The following is a 21,465-nucleotide window of genomic DNA, read 5'->3' on the forward strand; positions in this document are numbered from 1 at the left end:
TATTTTCCAACAATCTTTCTTAGTCTAAAAACAATCTATTCTTCAAGTGCAGATCTTCCTGAATTTGCAAAAGTGGGAAAGGATAAAAAGAGCATAACAGAAAATGTTACTTGAAGCTAGAGGCAGCACCCCACCATAGACAGAGGTCCACCTGCAATCGAGTTTTTATTGGACATGTGTGGATTCCTAACTCCTATAAACAGGGAACAGGAGAAAGTAAAACTTGCGAACTATAAAACAAAACCACACAGACCCTTAGAAAATGCTAAAGTTATACATGGCCTTAGGCATCTTCAGGACTTTACAGTGTTCCATTCCCAAGCATAAAATGTTGTATTGTGTCCTTGTCTGTAACCAGAAATTACTGTGCAGGAACAAACAGGCTGGTGCCTCTTTGAGTATTTGGCAGTAAAATTAACAGTCTGAAAGAAAAGGAAAAAAAAAACTCAGGAGAATTGCTGGTCCAGATGTTAACTGGATATGTCTTTCCATGTGGATATTGTTAAATGAAATACCAGCTTCTAAAGATTCCTTCCTCATTCGTAGTACAAAAGATTGGGGGCGGGGGAGGCAGCACTGGATCCGGAAAGAGTATGCAACCTTTTGTGAGTACTTTTCAGTCTAAAATTCACACCCACAAAATTGAATCCTCTTCTGAAAACCAAGGCCTGAATCCATACACTCAGAATTCATATGCCTCTATTTTTCTTTATTCCAGAGCCATAGTGTGCAGACACTCCATAAGACATGGAGAGCCAGACCTTCAGCACAGGTCCATTGACTTCAATAGAGCCATTCCAGTTGCTGTTCCATAGAGTTTATAATCTAGAGATACTTGCAGTTCTTGTGCCCAGGTGAATGCAACAATGGCAATTCTGCTTGACCCCTGTGTAGGAGTCTGGAGTGAGTCCTTGCTCCCTTCCCCCACTCCTCCAGTACCCATGAAAGGACAGGGCACAGCCCAGCCCTATATGAACTGTCTAAAGATGTCACCCGATTAGGCCAAACATGGAAAATACTGATGACAGATAAAACGGAGGGGAAAAACAAACTTTCTGCTTCCTCTTAAGTGTCTTGTCTTCACTTAAAGTGGAACGGGGAAACTGCTCTTCCTAATCTAACCCTAAACCTAGGCAGTTTCCTGAAATGCCATTCTCAGATAATGGGAAAACAAGTTACAGTGCAGACAGAGCAGCTGTCGGTGGAAACAAGGTTTAAATTCTTCAACTACAGGACCACAAACCCTGTTGCTAATCTGTTAGCACCTTGCAGAAACAGCGGTGTGATAATAACTAGCTCCCAGTCTCCCCTGAAGGGAAGTGTCCTAATATGTGCTACGTATTATGCTTTGGGACACGGGGACAGGGGACAGACATTTCAGTGTTTGCTGAGGCTTCAGGCACATTTAAGCCATTGCATTCCTTATGTCACTGTGGATACTGAGACCAGTGGTAATGTCCACCTGATAGATTATCACAAGGCAGCAACATTTGTGGGTACACTTAAATAGCTCACTCCAGTTTTTACAAATGTAATTGGTTCCATCTATATTCCCTACACCTGAAATGGGGAAAACTGCAAGAAATGGAATATCTCCCAAACTGGAAGGAACCTTTCAAAGGACTGATCCAAAGCCCATTGCATTCAATGGGAATCTTTCCATTGACATGAGGGGCTGTTGATTAGGCCCTAAGTGCTGCCATTCAGAAAGGCTTAAAGCAACAGCAGCAGAATCCCCACACACGGCTATCAGAAACAAAATTTTCTTTTGTTAATTGTAGAACATTTGAAAAAAATCTGTCAGGAACAGGAGAGGAAGAAGAGGTGGATGATATAAGTGTAGCTCTCCGGGGACCTGACACAGCTCCCAGTAAGGTCAAGGGGAGTTGTTAGATAAAGGGGCTGATGAAACAGGTTTAAACCAGCCTGTACTCACAGGTCACTGTCAGAAATTCAGGCCTACTCAAAATTTGTGGTGAAGTACTATCCCCTGTCCAAGGCATGCAAGACTTTAACAACAACAGCTCTGATATGATTCCCCTGCACAGTGAGGTAGGCTACACAGTCATTTCCACACATTGTGACAGAATGTACCCTGATGTTCACACGCTACACACTATTGTCATAATTTTTGTACAAGGCATGTCTTATAAGGTGGCATTTGAAAACTCAATTTGTTGGCCATTTTTGTCCTGGTAAAATATGTGTGGCAATGTTGCATGTGAAATTATAAAATCCCCCTGTATGGTGTTAACCACACATGTTCCAAACCCCATAGCTCTTCCCAGGCAGAAGTTGGCAAACAGGGCTGTCCTAAACAAAGGAATGGGTGCTCTGCTTAATTTGCATTTAAGCAGAGTAATCAAGCAGGAAGAAAAGACAAAGGAAGTTCAAACAGGTGAAGAAAAACAACAAGGAATAAATATCCTTCCACATAGTCTCTTTGTTACCTGGGTCTCAGCTGGAAATGTCTTTCAATAAGGGGAATGATACTATAAAAAGGAGGGACAAACACCCTCAACGGACTCCTCTCTCTGTCCTTGCCTATTGCATTAACTGCATCTGAAGACACAAAAGAAAGCAGGCGTTGGTTTAAGTTAGGCATTAGTAAACCTCTTATCTTTATTTTTGTTGTAACCATTTCTGACTTTCATGCCTCATTACTTGTACTCACTTAAAAGCTACCTCTGTATAGGGGACCAGACAGCACATATAAAAAATCGGGACAGAGCGTATTGGGTAATAGGTACTTATATAAGAAAAATCCCCAAATATCGTGACTGTCTCTATAAAATCGGGACATCTGGTCACCCTACTTCTGTGTAGTTAATAAACGTGCTTTATTGATTTATCTAATGTGTGTGTTCAAGTTGAAGTGTCTGGGTAACTCCATTTGGGATAATAAGTTGGTGCATAATATTCCCTTAAAGGAATAACGGATTCAATATATTTGCACTGTCCAGGAGAGGCCTGGGCAGTACTTGACATGCCTTTCTGGGGGGAAATCTGAGACTGGGAGTGTGGTGGGGTCAGCCTGTGGTTTGGCTGTCTGGCTGCAGCGCACACAGAGACATAGCTGGGAGTGACTTACTTGCTGGAGGCTGTTTGTGAGCAACCAGGCATTGTAAAAGGCACCCCAGGTTATGAAGAAGGGGTGACACAACTACTCATTAGACTGGATTGTATCCTGGTACAGCTCCACAACACAGAGGGTGTGTGAGACATACCAGGATACAATCCAGTCTAATGAGTAGTTGTGAGATCATGTGGGGCATGGCAAGGGTGTGTGAGACCACAGGCCATGAGTGATATCATGTGGACAACTGAGGAAGCCAAATTTACGAGACCACTAATCCCAAATGCATCATTCCAAACCCTGCCTGGGGCTGGGTTATTTGATTACTACTACAACCCATCAGATACCCAAGTACTTTTAATTCTGGCTTCAGGCTGGAGGAAAAGATTCCAATCTTACGTAGGTCTGCTGCATAAAACCCTTTCCTCAGTGTAGCATGGTGACCTCTGCAAACATAAAGGCAAAATAGACACAAAAGAGCCCAAGTAGCTCTAGGGTGAGCAATCATATGGAATAACCTTCCTGTTTCCCCTGCTTTTCAATGTGGTGATGTGAATTCCATCCCTTTGATTTGTACCTTAGATCCATTCACCAGGGTTTTTTGGATAAGCATTCAAAAGCAGCTGAACATATTCAAGCCTTTTTGGTTTAGAAGCAGAGTTGGAGATCCTGAAGAGCTGCTCTTGAGGCTTGTGGTGCTTCTTGGTTCAGGCACTAGTAGATCAGAAATAGTGCAAAAATAGCTCATTTCAATTTGCTCATTCCTCATGGTGACAACTGAAGTGATAGAATATGTGATAATGGAAGTAACCTAAGAAGTCAAAATCCTAAAAAAAAGTAGAACTTTGTCAACTTAAGTTTGAAGAGTATGACTCAGCCGTTCTATAAAGAGGAATGGGTTGATCTATCATAACCACAAATGTCCTTGGTTTGACCTCCTCTTTATGCTATTAACCATGACTTCCAGCATTCTTAAAGCAATCTAGAAATAAGTTTTCACTTCCTGTACTCTCGTGTTTTTCTTCTCCCATTCAAAATGAGCTGGTTGTGCCAAGCACAGTACAGTGCAGAGTGACATCAGTTATGAGCAGCCGTATGATGTTGTGGACACAACATGGGATTGGAAGACAGGAGCTACTCACTCCTAAACCTGTCTTAGACACTAACTTCTTGTGTGATTTTGTGCAAGTCCCTTAATTTCACTGTGCCTTATATTCCTGAAAATGATATGTTCCTTATAAAAAACTAGCTGGCAGCTATACAGTAATTTCAAGATGTTATTTGCTAGGAATTTATTATTTATTGCTGCATGTGCTTACCACATAGGGAATAAATGGATATATTACTAAAGTATTTTATTTTTACTCTTGTGTCAGAACAACAGTCATGAGAATAATTAGATTCTGTTGTCTCTGAAAGAGCTCACAGTTATCCATGTCCCTATTTCCTGCCCTGTGGTGAAGATGGGCTGCTGTCTTCAAAACTTTTATGGTTAACAAGCTGACAGGCAAAACAAATAGTCTCTTTTTCAGTCCAGAATCAAAACCCTTAGCACCAAATTAAACTTGCTGTTGTCATGGCAGCTGCTTTCTTTGCTCACACTTGGTCGTGCACCCTGAATGGCATGTGCAATAAAAAATGGGACTTTACATTTTAGCCAGCTCCAAATGTACATCTGGACTCAATCCCAGACTTGAGCTGTACCTCCAGGTTTCCTTTAGCAAATATTCAAACTCCCAGAAAAGGGAGTTTATAATTACTTGAAGGTGGCAAAGCATTATCTCCCAGTGGGACTGAGCCTTAATAGAAAGCAGTTTGATATGAAATCGCTGTTTGGAATTATTAATATTACAGGGAATTTACAGATCAACTGGCACAAAGAGCAGAGTAATCCCCCCCTGACTCAAAAGAGTCTTTAGAAATAAAGAGAGTGAAAAACTACATTGTGTAATTTTGGCATAATACTATATATAGATATAGATATAGTAAAATTCATCAGAGATCCTGTAGACTTCACATATTTGGGGGAATCCCTGTTTTGAATTGTTGCAAGTATTTGAAAGATGGTTATTTAAAAGCTATGTTACTGGCCTGTGGCATGCTAGCAAGACAGCCTATAACTATGCCGTTACGTTTGGAGCAACCTTAGGTCTCCTGCTCCCTAGCTTACTAGAGATTAGATGATTTGTGAATGGGTTCAGCCAGATTTCTGGATTAGGGCTCAGTTCTGCAAGGTGCTGAATGGACGCTCGCCATGCACTGCAGAGAGCTCCAGCTGCTCATTGGAGACACGTGGCACCTCTCAGAATTTCAACCCTACCAGAGCAAATTAACAGCAGGTTTAGAAGAGATTGTACATTCTGCCCTCCCAGCTGTAAGGAAAGTGATGCAATGGCAGAGGGCAGTAGGGGAAAGATTAGGGGAAAACAACAAACATTGGGGACAGACAGCCATGGAGTAAAGAGCTATGTTCTCCGATTATATTAAGCCTGAGGGTCCCTTGCAGGGGAAAAGAAACAATTAATATTTTCATTTTAAACAATCAACTGAGGTGTTAATGATTTATTCAAAATATTTGCAACTAAGTGCTTACTTTTTAAATGCTGTATAAGAAGTCCATCACTTACTGTTACTACCGGCTGTTAGTAAACAAAACAGCACTAATTAGTCATTGATATCATTCTATTATTGTTCTAAAGCATCTTCCAATTAGATTTCTTTTAAGTACACAATTGGGGTTAATTTATGATTTGAGGTTGGTACCTGAATCAGTGGAGCGATGAATTTTAGATTATCCCAGAAAATAAAAATGATAATAGCAGGGGGCCAGATTGTCTTCAATGGAGCCAGGCTGATTTACACTAGCTGAAGATCAGTCTCATGGCCTCAATATTTTCAAGGGATATTTACAGAGCTGAATTACACTGGAAACAGCTGTCATTTACAAAGATTGCTCAAATATATAGGTGTCTACATGACAATGCCTTTCTCTCCTCAACACTATAAAGTTAGACTTTTCGCCTCTTTTCCTCACTCTCTCTATTTTCCAATTTGGGGATCTCCTGCTGAATGATCTAATAATGACTTATATCTATACAGCAATTCACTCACTACTTGAAATGCTGAGTTAGATTAAAATTATACAAGGTTTGGCCACCAAAATTTTGGGCCTTCACAAAAATGTGCACACACACACACAATAAACAGCCATCACTGTGCACCATGCACACCATTTGAGTCACTTCTTTTTCTTAGGCCTTGGCTACACTTACCGGCAAGTTCGACGGCTGGAAATCGAACTTCTGGGTTCGACTTATCGCGTCTAGTCTGGACGCGATAAGTCGAACCCGGAAGTGCTCGCCGTCGACTGCGGTACTCCAGCTCGCCGAGAGGAGTACCGCGGAGTCGACGGGGGAGCCTGCCTGCCGAGTGTGGACCAAGGTAAGTTTCAACTAATTCGAAATAAGGTACTTCGAACTTCAGCTACGTTATTCACGTAGCTGAAGTTGCGTACCTTAGTTCGAATTAGGGGGGGTAGTGTAGACCAAGCCTTAGTGTATGCGCAACATGCCTCAGGTGGCACGTGACCAGGATTCATCATCCAAATCCGGTTGGATCATTAGCTTGCCCAGGCCGAGTATGGATGGGGAGTGCAACATGAACGCTAATTCATGCCCCCCATTTGAGTCACTAACAGAACTCACAGCACCAGTCTCACTGTCTCTTACCCAAAAATCACACTCTGGTGTGACCAAGAGGTTGAGAGGATACTATGTGCATTGGGTGTATCTCCTTTTCCCTCAGCTCTGTATTGGCAACAGGTAAGTAGCCAGCAACAGTCATCTGTGTACCATGTCATCTAATGCTCACTAGTTTATAGTTATGTGAGTTAGTATCCTAAATGGGTCACCTATATTCCTAGTTGCCATCTATAAGGCCTGGAATGAGCTGGAACTGGACTCTCTCAAAGACCAGCCGCCCAGCCACATCCCACCAAGTCACTTAGTGAACTCAACCATGCGTATCATCACAGGCACCCTGCACCCCACTCCTATCCCATAACTACCCATTCTGAGCAGCATAGCCCCTCCACACATCCATCGTAGAGAGTCTTCAGCCAGACTGGTGGGAAAGCTACGTGCCAATCCAGATCTTACACTGTTCATGGACATTTTCAATCACCCCAGAGCACAACTTACATTGAGGCATCCATTGTGGTCTCAACTGCCAAATCGGAATCCGTCCGCAACAACCCTATGGTGTGATGAGTGGTCGGCAAAAGCCTTTGGAATGATTTCCATGTCGCTGATCCAACCATTCAACCACCGGAATTTGACCTGCCACATCATCTTTGGACTCTGCTGAACAGAACAGACCTGCTACTGGGTACAGGAATAAAGCCATGTCAATGGCGTACCCTGGCTATGGAATATTTTTCTACAGAGGATAGGACTGAATCTGAACATAATTGGGTTCATGTCCAAATGCAAGATCTAGTTTTAAGAAAGAAAGAAAGAAAGAAAGAAAGAAAGAAAGAAAGAAAGAAAGAAAGAAAGAAAGAAAGAAAGAAAGAAAGAAAGAAAGAAAGAAAGAGAATTTTATAGGAAGAAGATACCTAAGAATGGAGTTGGTGCATTACTAGATGACAATGGAAGGATTAACAATAATAATGCAGAAAAGGCAGATGTGTTCAATAAATATTTCTGTTTTGTATTTGGGGCAAAAACAGATGATGTCATATCATATGACAAAAACATTAGGCCATACTTTCAGAATGGGGAACTTTATTTTCTTTCTTCCCTCTCTCCCTCCCTCCCTGGCAGGGGGGGAGCATCTGTCAACAAAGTAGGTCTTGCATTTGGACGTGAACCCAATAAGGTCCAGCCTCAGTCCTATCTTCTGTAGGAAAATATTCTTGGAACACCGGGAATATTCCAGAAGACTAACTGAACGTTAATATTGTGCCAATATTTTTAAAAGGTAAATGAGATGGCCTACGTAACTATAGGTCCCATAGGCGCTGACTTTCAAAAAGTGGGAGGCCCCTGGCTCCTCCTGTTCCGGCGCCACTGGCTGGTGGGGAGGGAGAAGAGTGAGGGTGCGGCCTGGGATGGAGAGGGGGTCGAGCATCCCCCAGCAGCTTAGAAAGACGGTGTCTCTGTATAAGCCTGTCAGTTTGGTTTTGGCCCTATAGTATTTAATAATTTTATTAATGACCTGGAAGAAAACATTACTGATAAAATTTACAGATGACTTAAAAATTGGGGGAGTTGTAAATAATGAAGAGGATGGGTCACTGATACAGAGTGATCTGGATTACTTGGTAAATTGGGCTCAAGTAAACAATATGAGTTTTAAGATGTAAATGTATACATGTAAAAACAAATAATATAGGCCATACTTCCAGAATGGTGAACTTTATTCTAGAAAGCAGTGAGTCTTAAAAAAAAGGGGGTTCATGGCCAATAATCAGCTGAACGTGAGCTTCCTATGTGATGCAGTGGCCAGAAGTGCTAATACAATCCTTAGATGCATAAACCTGGGAACCTCAAGTAGGAGTAGAGAGGTTATTTTAAATCTGGTTCTGGTATCCACAATTGAAGAAGGATGTTGATAAACTGGAGAAGAAAGAAAGAAAGAAAGAAAGAAAGAAAGAAAGAAAGAAAGAAAGAAAGAAAGAAAGAAAGAAAGAAAGAAAGAAAGCAGCAGAGCATTAAAGGATCTTATGATAAACACATCTGGTGTGTATGAGCAAGCTCTGCAACCAGTCCATATCTGGTAGGAGAATATGATATGGTGTCAGGAGTAAATTAAGAATAGAGACAGAAGGAGCACAACAACAAAGGTTACAGGATCAACACGCCACTCTTCAATGCACCACAGAACTTCAGTTCTGACGAACCTTCAGAACAGACAGACTGGAAACAATATTTTGCAAGATTTCTCATTGTTACCAAGCTCCACAAAGAAACTGGAGATACGTAGGTATCTTCTTTAATTTATGCTATAGGGAAGTAGGCAGAGCATATCTTTAAATTCTTTTACTTATTGAAGACAATCACAAGAATTACTATAGGGTTCTGGCTATGTTTGAAGTGTACTGTATACCTCAGAGAAATATGATTTATGAAAGAGCATGTTTTTACCAGAGAATTCAAGAACCAGGGGAAAACACTGAATGTTTTATAAGAGCTTTGCATACATTTGCAGAAAATTGAGATTTTGGGAATGCAAAACATGAAAATATCAGAGACAGGTTGGTTATTGGTAAAACCTTTCACAGCAGCTACAGTTGAAGAGAGAATTAACCCTAGTCACGGCTACTCAAACAGCAATGGAATCTGAGCTGGTGAGACAGCAAAACCAAGAGCAAATTGCCAAACTTGAAAAACAAGAAATTAGCTTAGGAGCTGTTAACAGATGCAGCATGAGTGCTAAAAGTCATTACCATAAGATCGCTGAGGCAAGGAGGGAGAACTCCTCACTAAGAGGAACAAATTCCATGAACAAGGTATGGAAAAAGTCATAGCCCAAAAGATGATGCACATCCAGTCAGAGGTGCATGGTGTAATACAGGCATGAAATATAGATATTTTCTAGTAAAGAACTATAGTATAGTAAAGAACAAAATTGTCAGACATATAGATGAAAATAATTTGTTGGGGAAGAATCAACATTGTTTTTGTAAAGGGAAATCATGCCTCACCAATCTACCCCCTTTGAGGGGGTCAATAAGCATATGGACAAGGGGGATCCAGTGGATATAGTGTACTTAGATTTTCAGAAAGCCTTTGACAAGGTCCCTCACCAAAGGCTCTTAAGCAAGATAAGCTGTCATGGGATAACAGGGAAGGTCCTCTTATGGATTGATAACTTGTTAAAAAATAGGAAATAAGGATAGGAATAAATGGTCAGTTTTCAGAATGGAGAGAGGTAAATAGTGGTGTCCCCTAGGGGTCTGTACTGGTCCCAGTCCTATTCAACATAGAATCATAGAATATCAGGGTTGGAAGGGGCCTTAGGAGGTCATCTAGTCCAACCCCCTGCTCAAAGCAGGACCAATCCCCAGACAGATTTTTGCCCCAGTATTCATAAATGACCTGGAAAAAGGGGTAAACAGTGAGGTGGCAAAATTTGCAGATGATACAAAACTACTCAAGATGGTTACATCCCAGGCGGACTGCGAAGAGCTACAGAAGGATCTCTCAAAACTGGGTGACTGGGCAACAAAATGGCAGATGAAATTCAATGTTGATAAATGCAAAGTAATGCACATTGGAAAACATAATCCAACTACACATATAAAATGCTGGGGGTCTGAATTAGCTGTTAACACTCAAGAAAGAGATCTTGGAGTCATTGTGGATAATTGACTGAAAACATCCACTCAATGTGCAGTGGCAGTCAAAAAAGCAAACAGAATGTTGGAAATCATTAAGAAAGGGATAGATAATAAGACAGAAAATATCATATTGCCTCTATATAAATCCATGGTACGCCCATATCTTGAATACTGCATGCAGATGTGGTCACCCCATCTCAAAAAAGATATACTGGAATTGGAAAAAGTTCAGAAAAGGGCAACAAAAATGATTAGGGGTATGGAACGGCTGCCCTATGAGGAGAGATTAATAAAACTGGGACTTTTCAGCTTGAAAAAGAGACGACTTGGAAAAGAGACAGTCACAGTAGCTGGGTAGATCAAGGAGACTGAACTATACCCATGCACTATGAGTTTGAACCCTATACTTGGCAAACATCTGAAACTGAGCTGCAGGTATGTTGCAACTATCCACCACTGTTAAGGAAGTTTTATATGTTTGCGAAATGTGCCCTGCTGATTTGTACTTCTGATTTAGCAGGGGCTCTAACTCTTTTCTGAAAGATAATAAATTACATGTGCTCTGCACAGATGTGAGAATGATTGCTGGGTATGTTGCTATTTTTCCACTTGGGGAATTACCAGAGCAGAGGGCCAGCATTGATTAATCAATTAGCATGGATTAACTACAGGGAAGATGAAAGACAGGATAATGTAATCATGTTTCCTGAACCATGGGCCTGAGTGTGCTTACATGTTCCTGATATACAGCTCCTCACATGAGGTGCTCATAACACTGTTAGCTTCTTATAATATTTTTGATGCATGGGAGACATGGGAGTGGGTGGCAGAGGTAGTAGGGGGATTATGGGAAGGGGGAACTGTCGCCCCATATTCTTCCTGCCTCTCTGAGGGGGCCTGAGCCATTCTCCCTGCCCTACCCCACCTCCATGTGAGCTGGTGTCTAGGGAAGCCCTGCCCCTTTGAGTGGGAGATAAGAACAGGCATGCTCATGGTGTGCACCAACCACTGGCTCACAAACATTGGCACTGGGGAGGAAGAAGAAAAACACCCACTGAAATGAATGGAGCCATTCTCACATCTCAGAGATGTTTCAGGCTGTATTCATCCCTATGAGATGGTCTCATTCAGATGAGGACTATCACATTGAGATAAATGAGCACTTCACACCTCTCTGAGCCACCTATACCACAGGGGAATGTAAAGAGCCTCTTCCCAAACACCACACTCTGATCGGGATAGGGGCTTTGCATCCCCACTCTGCTGCCCCTTCCTGCCTCCAGCTGGTAAAAACACACCTCACAGCCCCACTACCATTCCACCTCTCCATAACTCCTCCCAGTTTACCAGGGGCATGGAATGGCAAGGAGGAGGGTAGAGGATACAGTGAAAGGGAACAGTGTGAATTTCCACTATCCTGAATCCATAGCCACTGAAATTTAGAAATGTGCTGCATTAAATGAACAAATTCTATCAGATTTGTAGACCCATGAGTTACTATTTCCAGCTTGTCCACTGTCACAATTTGACTTTCCAGACCCCCCCTCTCTAATTTGTATAAAAAATCCTGACCTGTCACCTGCTACAGCACAGAGAAGAACTAACCAGCAAAGCAGCAAATGCAGAAGTTTCCATAAACATCACGGCACATTTGTACAAATTTGCACCCAAATTACCACATTTCTGCAAAACCCTGAGAATGACCATGATTTTGTTTCAAAGAAAATCCTGCAAAATGGTGCCCTATACATGGAGATTCCACTTTCTCTAGGATCAGATCCATCAGAACCCAGGTTATCTTCCCTCTGTATCAGATACAACATACAGGTTTGGATATTGCAGAAGTTAATGAGTATGCACAGGGTAGCAGGAAGGACCCTGCTGGGGACAGAAGCAGATCTCTGAAGGCAGGTAAGCCATATTTAAATCCACACACACACACACCACACCACCACCACAAAAAAAGCCAACTGTGAAAACCATTTAAAGTATCAAGCACTAGTTTAAATTTTGATATCCCCTTCATCTGAAGATGAACCCTGCAGATATATTTCTCTTTGAATCCATTACATTTCAGGGATTCATGCCTCTGTTTACTAGCAATACAAAAAAATATAAATGCACAGCAGTAATAAACCTACAACGTGCAATGAAACAGAAACATTTATCGACTACCAATATACAGTAGAGAGCTTGCAATGTACTTCCTTTTTATCACAAAGGTCTTTTTATAGCAATAGCTGTCTTCTCAGTGTCTTTTCCATAGTCTTCTGAAGTTATATGGGAGAATTTAATATTTTCAGCCTTCCTTTTAGGTTTTTCCTCTGAACAGTTATTTCCTACTTCTGTATTATGTTGAGATTGAGGTCAATGGTTCTGAGCCCTGTTTCCTCCCTAACTCAGTTAACTGCCTCTCTTCTATTCAGGAAAACCAGTGAGACAATAAACCACAAAAGTGATGGTCATAGATCTCCTTGGCTGGCCTTTCACTCCTTTCCTCTGCAACATGAGTCAGCAGGACTCCTCACAAATCAGTTCAATCTTATCCCAAGTGACACCAGCAAGAATAAAACTTCTGTGTCTGACACCTGCTTGGTGAGAAATAATTTCTAATCCAATCTAATGCAGCTGTGTGACGATTTGGGGAATCTGTCTACACAATTTATGAATCATATGTGTGATTCTGAACTCTTTGTATCTTTATCAAGCCGCAAATTCCATTTTGAGTGGGAGGGTTAGTTGCCCTCTCTGTTGCCTCTTTCCTTCCACATTGGAATGAAATTCCAATGGGTGGTGATAAAGAGCTGACAATAAACAGTCAGCAACCTTAACAACAGTACTCTGATCACACAATAGTTATGTTAGGGAGGGTGCCTGAGAGGGGAAACCAATGTAGGGAAATTGGTCTGTAGGGCTGGTGTTTGGACCAGTGGAAAGCAGTGAAACATCACAAAGACAGAAGTAGACTAAGCAGGAGGTTATAGAAGTAGTCACAGGGGGGAGGCAGGGAGATGATGGGATGGACCAGCCAAAGATCAGCTGAGCCGGGGTGGAGAGAAGGCTCCATGTTTTAGAACACAAATCATACACTCCAACAAAGGGATGCTGGACAGCCCAGGTCCCCAAAATGCTCCACAATGGTGAGGAAACTGAGGCAGGGAAACTCATGTAGGTTTTAGTCTTGTATAGATCTGTGTACTTCTTGTGCTATTAAAGAAAGAGCATTAGGGTTGTAGCACCCTGAGAAAAGTACGTATTCTGTGCTATACCTTATCATGTGCCCCTTGAAGAGGTAAACCAAAAGGCTCAACCTTTGCATGGAGTTCTGGCAGAGAGTGTATTTAAGCTACTGGGGATGTCTGAGGAGTAAGTTCTGGTCCCAGGGGCCAGGCATTTGGCCTGCAGGATCTAAGCTCTCAGGACAGTAGCCATATAGAAGAGTGTGCTTAGGGACCCCAATGCAGGGAGAGTGCCTAAGCTCTCTTCAGATTCTGGAGGCTTAAAACACATTGGCACTAGTGGCTGGATTTCCTCCCAGCAGGCTGCTGATAGTCCAAGAGGCGACACTTGACCAGAGCTATGACAACCTGACAAAAGGGCATATCTTGCAAGGTGTTAAGCATCCTCAGTTCTCATTTAAATTAGGCTCAGACCCTAAATTTGTGAGTGCACCAAATGATTGATTTTGCTTTAAATCCTGATTTCATTGAAATTAATAGTAAATGTCCAATTGGGTTAACAACAAGCAGGATTTGATGTTTTAAATATTTTTTTTCTTTCAAATGCAGCTTTGGCTGATGCATTTTGACAATAGATGCCTCTTTCAAAATATGTTATTCTTATGCAGGTTTTTCATTATCAAATCTCTTCCACTATGAGCTTAAAGGTATTCCATTGGAACTGGGTAGATTTATTGTATATATTAGGGCTCACACTTTAAAAAGTGCCCAGTGATTCTGGCCTCAATTTTTGGTTGCCTAACTTGAGACACTTTAAAGGGTGCTGATTTTCAGAGAGTTGGTGCTCAGTACTTTTAATAAATCAGACCTTTAAGGAATCCTAAGCTGGGCACTAAAAAATTGAAGTACCCCAACTCAGTAGCCATTTTTCAAAAATTGGACCTAAAAGCAAATATAGTATTACTAATCAAATTACAAAGGATGAATATAAACAAATGACACAAGTATGTAGGGACAAAATTAGAAAGGCCAAGGCACAAAACGAGATCAAACTAGCAAGAGACATAAAAGGTAACAAGAAAACATTCTACAAATACATTAGAAGCAAGAGGAAGACCAAGGACAGGGTAGGCCCGTTACTCAATGAGGGGTAGGGTGATCAGACAGCAAATGTGAAAAATCGGGACAGGGGGTGCGTGGTAATAGGAGCCTATATAAGAAAAAGACCCAAAAATCAGGACTGTCACTATAAAATCGGGACATCTGGTCACCCTAATGAGGGGCGAAAACAATAACAGAAATTGTGGAAACGGCAGAGATGTTCAATGATTTCTTTGTTTCGATTTTCACCAAGAAGTTTGATGGTGATTGGATGTCTAACATAGTGAAAATGAGGTAGGATCAGAAGAGGCTAAAATAGGGAAAGAACAAGTTAAAAATTACTTAGACAAATTAGATGTCTTCAAGTCACCAGGGCCTGATGAAATGCATCCTAGAATACTCAAGGAGCTGACTGAGGAGATATCTGAGCCATTAGTGATTATCTTTGAAAAGTCATGGAAGACAGGAAAGATTCCAGAAGATTGGAAAAGGGCAAATATAGTGTCAATCTATAAAAAGGGAAATAAGGACAACCCATGGAATTACAGACCAGTCAGTTTAACTTCTATACTTGGAAAAATAATGGAGCAAATAATTAAGCAATCAATTTGCAAACATCTAGAAGATAATAAGGTGATAAGTAACAGTCAGCATGGATTTGTCAAGAACAAATCATGTCAAACCAACCTGATCACTTTCTTTGACAGGGTAACAAGTCTTGTAGATAGGGGGAAGTGGTAGATGTGGTATATCTTGATTTTAGTAAAGCTTTTGATACTGTCTCAAATGACCTTCTCATAAACAAACTAGGTAAATGCAACCTTGATGGAGCTACTATAAGGTGGGTGCATAACTGGTTGGAAAACCGTTCCCAGAGAATAGTTAGTGGTTCACAGACATGGTGGAAGGACATAATGAGTGGGGTCCCGCAGGGATCAGTTCTGGGTCCGGTTCTGTTCAATATCTTCATCAATGTTTTAGATAATGGGATAGAGAATACACTTATAAAGTTTGCGGAAGATACCAAGCCGGGAGGGGTTGCAAATTCTTTGGAGGATAGGATTAAAATTCAAAATGATCTGGACAACCTGAAGAAATGGTCTGAAGTAAATAAGGAAATCAAATTCAATAAGGACAAATGCAAAGTACTCCATTTAGGAAGGAACAATCGGTTGCACACATACAAAATGGGAAATGACTGCCTAGGAAGGAATAGGATCTGGGGGGTCATAGAGGACCACAAGTTAAATATGAGTCAACGGTGTAACACTGTTGCAAAAAAAAGCAAACATCATTCTGGGATTGTTGTAAGCAAGACACGAGAAGTAATTCTTCCGCTCTACTCTGCACTGATTAGGTCTCAACTGGAGTATTGTGTCCAGTTCTGAGCACCCCATTTCAGGAAAGATGTGAGAGAAAGTCCAGAAAATTGGAGAGAGTTCAGAAAAGAGCGACAAAAATGATTAAAGGTCTAGAAAACATGTCCTGTGAGGGAAGATTGAAAACATTAGGTTTATTTAGTCTGGAAAGGAGAAGACTGAGGGGGGACATGATAACAGTTTTCAAGTACGTAAAAGGTTGTTACAAACAGGAGGGAGAAAAATTGTTCTTGTTAACCTCTGAGCATAGGACAAGAAGTATGGGCTTAAACTGCAGCAAGGGAGGTTTAGATTGGACATTAGGAAAAACTTCTTAACTGTCAGGATGGTTAAGCACTGGAATAAATTGCCTAGGGAGGTTGTGGAATCTCCGTCACTGGAGATTTTAAAGAGCAGATTAGACAAACACCTGTCAGGAATGATCTAGATAATACTTAGTCCTGCCATGATTGCAGGGGACTTGACTAGATGACCTCTCAAAGTCCCTTCCAGTCCTATGATTCTATTCCACATCAGAGTAGAGCATTGATGAACTGAGGCACAGTGCTTCAATGATGCCACACCTAGTGCTGCAAGGACAACCCTGGATACTGGAACCTTCCCCACTAAGGACAGATAAAAATTCTAGTGTGATATTTTCTGCTCATGTTCTACTATCATGTGGCATGAAGTCCAATCTACTTCATGCTGACTGACAGCTTTGTGGTAACCGTAACATGAACCCACTAGAGAATTAAAGTCTCTCCCTGCTTATCACCTTTGTGGGTGGTCTCCCCGCCTTTTCCACCCCAATGGTTTGAAACCCCCAACTGACTTGACAGTTTTGGGCTGGTGAAGGACCAAAGCTGGTACATTGGATTTTGGTCTTTGGGTAGCCAATAGGGCCCAAAAGGAATGGCTTTTCAGAGGTCCCCTGGTTTTCTAGAACAAGTTCTGTTGAAATGAATACTTTCAAAAGGCAAGTCAACCCTATGACAATTACAGTGGTTGCCCTAGAAAGGAAAGTTTGTCCAGTTGTTAGGTTAGTCTAGGACTTGGAAGACCTGGGTTCAATCCCTGCTCTGTCTGTCCTATGTAACCTTAGGCAGGTCACTTAGTCTCTCTGTGTCTCAGTTCCCATCTGTAAAATGGTACAAATAATAGCCCTTCCCTGCCTTACAAGGGTGATGTGACTATGTAAAAGATTATGAGGGGCTCAAATACTATAGTAATGCCAGCCATATAAGTACCATAGATATACAGAAGGGCTTCTCTCTCAGCAATCATATCCCATTGTTCACCTTACTTTAGACCACAAGGCAAGAAGTGAATGATGAAAAAAAAGGAGAGACTTTAGTCAATTAAGGTTTTTTTCCATATTTGGGAGGTTTTCTGTTTTTTTCTTAAATACAGTAATTTCTGTTAATTAATAGAACATGCTATACTTGATGCAACTGCATTTATAATGATGGAAATGCAGCCTACCAACTGATTGTAGCCAGAGAGTACAGTCATCAAGCTGTATTATAAATGTGTGCTTAGATAGCTAAGGGACTCTGAGGGTTGAAATCTTGAGATACTGTACATCACAACATCATTATTTAAATATCTTATGGCTCACGCTGGGAATTCAGCAGTTATTCATGGAGAGGAAGCATATTCATTCCTGAGTGCCCCAAACATGAGACAGTTATGAAAAGCCTTGTGTGCAAATAAAGCAACCATGGTATCCCACTGGGAAACCTAACAACAGCTTCTGTTGCAATCTCAAAACTTACTGTACCTGAATGAGTTGGGGCTGGAGGATAGCTAGGTTGCCGGGCAGCAATATTTATTAAAAATTAGTCAGACCCTTCTTGTATTGGTTTAAAACTGTGCACTATTACAATACAAAAAACAGAATATGAAAACAGTTGAGGTGCTGATGATATTCAAATGAACATTCAAGGGGAAAACAGCCATTTCTACAGCTTTTTGGAAAGCCTCTCCTTGGCAGAGTGTGCTAAATTGTCATTCTAATCTAATGCCTGTTCTTCCCCATGCTGGTTTCCTTAGGTAGGACTTTTGGATTTGCTTCTTTGTTTATTTCTAACTCCCCACCCCACCTCCACTTTGCAGTGGTGATGGTAAAGGCTTTCTTAGCCCTGCCTGCCCCAGGCTGGAATGTAAAGAAATGGGCTTTCACCTGTGTAAGGCTGGTCCAAATGGTGCTCCTGGAGCTTTCACCTAGTCTTGTGTTCTGGGATATAATTTCTCCAAAGAGAAAATTTACTGGAATATAATCTTGTTTTACAGGAGACTTTTCACAGAGCTGGGCAACAAAATGGCAGATGAAATTCAATGTTGCTAAAGGCAAAGTCATGCACATCAGAAAACATAATCCTAACTATACATATAAAATGCTGGGGTCTAAAATAGCAGTTACCACTCAAGAAAGAGATCTTGAAGTCATTGTGGATAGTTCTCTGAAAACATCCACTCAATGTGCAGCAGCAGTCAAAAAAGTCAACAGAATGTTGGGAATCATTACGAAAGTGATAGATAAGACAGAAAATATCATATTGCCTCTATATAAATCCATGGTATGCCCACATCTTGAATACTACGTGCAGATGTGGTCATCCCATCTCCAAAAAAAAATATTGGAATTGGAAAAGGTTCAGAAAAGGGCAACAAAATTATTAGGGATATGAAACAGCTTCCATCTGAGGAGAGATTAATAAGACTGGGATTTTTCAGCTTGGAAAAGAGACAACGAAGGGGGGATATGCTAGAGGTCTATAAAATCATGACTGGTGTGGAGAAAGTAAATAAGGAAGTGTTATTTACTCCTTTTCATAACACAAGACCTAGAGGTCACCAAATGAAATTAATAGGCAACAGGTTTAAAACAAACAAAAAGAAGTATTTCTTCACACAACACACAGTAAACCTGTGGAACTCATTGTCAGAGGATGTTGTGAAGGCCAAGACTATAACACAGTTCAAAAAAGAACTAGATACATTCATGGATGATGGGTCCATCAATGGTTATTAGCCAGGATGGGCAGGGATAGTGTCCCTAGCCTCTCTTTACCAGAAGCTGGGAATGGACAACAGGGGATGGTTCACTTGGTGATTACCAGTTCTGTTCATTCCCTCTGGGACACCTGGCATTGGCCACTGTTAGGCTAGATGGCATTGGCCACACTAGGCTAGATGGAGAGAAGATGTATCTAATGGGATCCCGCAACAAGGGGTCAATCCTGGGTCCAGTACAGTTCAATAGTTTAATTAATTACTTGGATAATGGAGTGGAGAGTATGCTGACACCAAACTGGAAGAGGTTGCAAGCCCTTTGGAGAACAGGACTAGAATTCAAAAGGACCTTCAGAAATTGAAGAATTGGTCTGAAATAAACAAGATGAAATTCAGTAAAGACAAATGCAAAGTCCTACACTTAGTAAGGAAAACTCAAATGCACTATTACAAAATGGGGAATAACAGGGTAGCTAGTAGTACTGCTGAAGAAGACTTGGGGGTTGTAGTGGATCACAAATTGTACATAAGTCAGTTAGGGTACGTCTATACTTACCTCCGGGTTCGGCGGTAAGCAATCGATCTTCTGGGATTGATTTATCGCGTCTTGTCTAGATGCGATAAAACGATCCTGGAAGTGCTCGCCGTCGACACCGGTACTCCTGCTCCGCGAGAGGAGTACGCGGAGTTGACGGGGGAGCCTGCCTGCCGCGTGTGGACCCACGGTAAGTACCTTGTAGTTCAAACTAAGATACTTCGACTTCAGCTACGTTATTCACGTAGCTGAAGTTGCGTATCTTAGTTCAAACTGGGGGGTTAGTGTGGACCAGCCCTTAGTGTGATGCAGTTAGGCTAATATCATTCTGGGGTGTATTAAGAGAGTGTTGTATGTAAACCACAGGCAGTAATTGTTCCACTCTATGCAGCACTGGTGAGGCCTCACCTGGAATACTGTGTCCAATTGTGGATACCACACTTTAGGAAAAATGAGGACAAATTAGAGAGGGTCCAGAGGAGAGCAACAAAAACGATAAAAGGTTTAGAAAACCTGACCTATGAAGAAAGGTTAAAAAAACTGGGCATATTTTGTCTTGAGAAAAGAAGAATGATGGGGGACCTGATAATAGTCTTCAAATATGTTAAAGACTGTTATTAAAAAGGACTGTGATCAGTTGTCCTCCATGTCCACGGAAAATAGGACAAGAAGTAATGGGCTTAATCTGCAGCAAGGGAGATTTAGATTAGATATGAGGAAAAACTTTCTAGCTGTAAAGCTAGTTAAGCTCTGGAATAGGCTTCTAAGGGAGGCTGTGGAATCCCCATCACTGGAGTTCTTTAAGAACAGGTTGGACAAACACCTGTGAGGGATGGTCCAGGTTTACTTGGTCCTGCCTCAGCACAGGTGCTTTGATTGCTCAAGGTCCCTTCTAGCCCTACATTTCTATGATTCTTTAACCTTGCCTTCTCTAACAAATGTATGTATTGTCAGTGTTATATATTGTTTAAAAAAGCCCTAGACAAAACACTCCACTGCATACACTTCTCCTCCTGGGGAGAGGAAGAGAAAACAAGTAAGTGGCATTGTTAATGCACTGCTGGAATGAGCTCAGATAGTACGGTGATGAGTGTGGTATAAGAAACCCTATAGAATAGATTTGAACAGAACACTGTCTCCTCATCCCCATCTGATATCTCTACACACAGCACTGAATAGGTGAGGCTTTACAGAATGCTACTATACTTAACAGAAAATATGCCTCTCAAAATAGAAGTTATGTCCTGGGAAACCATACAAACTTCAACCCGTTGTTTTCAGAATCTGAGACTGCAATCCCGCGGTCCTATACTTCAATAGAATTGATGGCTTGATGAGTTGGTTGTGCTTAAATAATGCTATTGCAACCATCTGAATACCGTTGTTTTGATCTTCAACGTGGTAAGTAGTATTGGGATTCTTCTGGCCCCTTTACTACTCCTACATACCTACAGGACACCAGTGACGAGGAATGCTTTCTAGCACCGTCAGCTAGCTAGGAGTACTTTCTGTCAATTGCACCACTAGGCACTGTGTGTGCCTGCATACTTCGGGATCATAGCAACCATGAAGAAGCTTCAGGTGGCCCCACATCTGGCTGTTCATCTTCTGAGGAAAACAGGTTGACAAGATGACACCAGCCTAATGCTGTTCAGTGTGGTGTACTGGCTCATTACCTGATATCAGATCCAATTTAAGACCCTGAGCCTGTTCTTCTGGACTGAGTTCCATATCTTACGTGCTACCTCACTTGACAGCTTTCCATGACCTAGCATGACAGCTGTGGTCATCAGTGATCATTGCCAAGAGTGAGACTCATAGGAGTGGGTGGAGGGGAAATCAGGCCTTCTTGGCAG

The sequence above is a fragment of the Chrysemys picta genome, chromosome 3 (assembly GCF_011386835.1).
Source record: "Chrysemys picta bellii isolate R12L10 chromosome 3, ASM1138683v2, whole genome shotgun sequence".
In the NCBI taxonomy this organism is placed as follows: domain Eukaryota; kingdom Metazoa; phylum Chordata; order Testudines; family Emydidae; genus Chrysemys; species Chrysemys picta.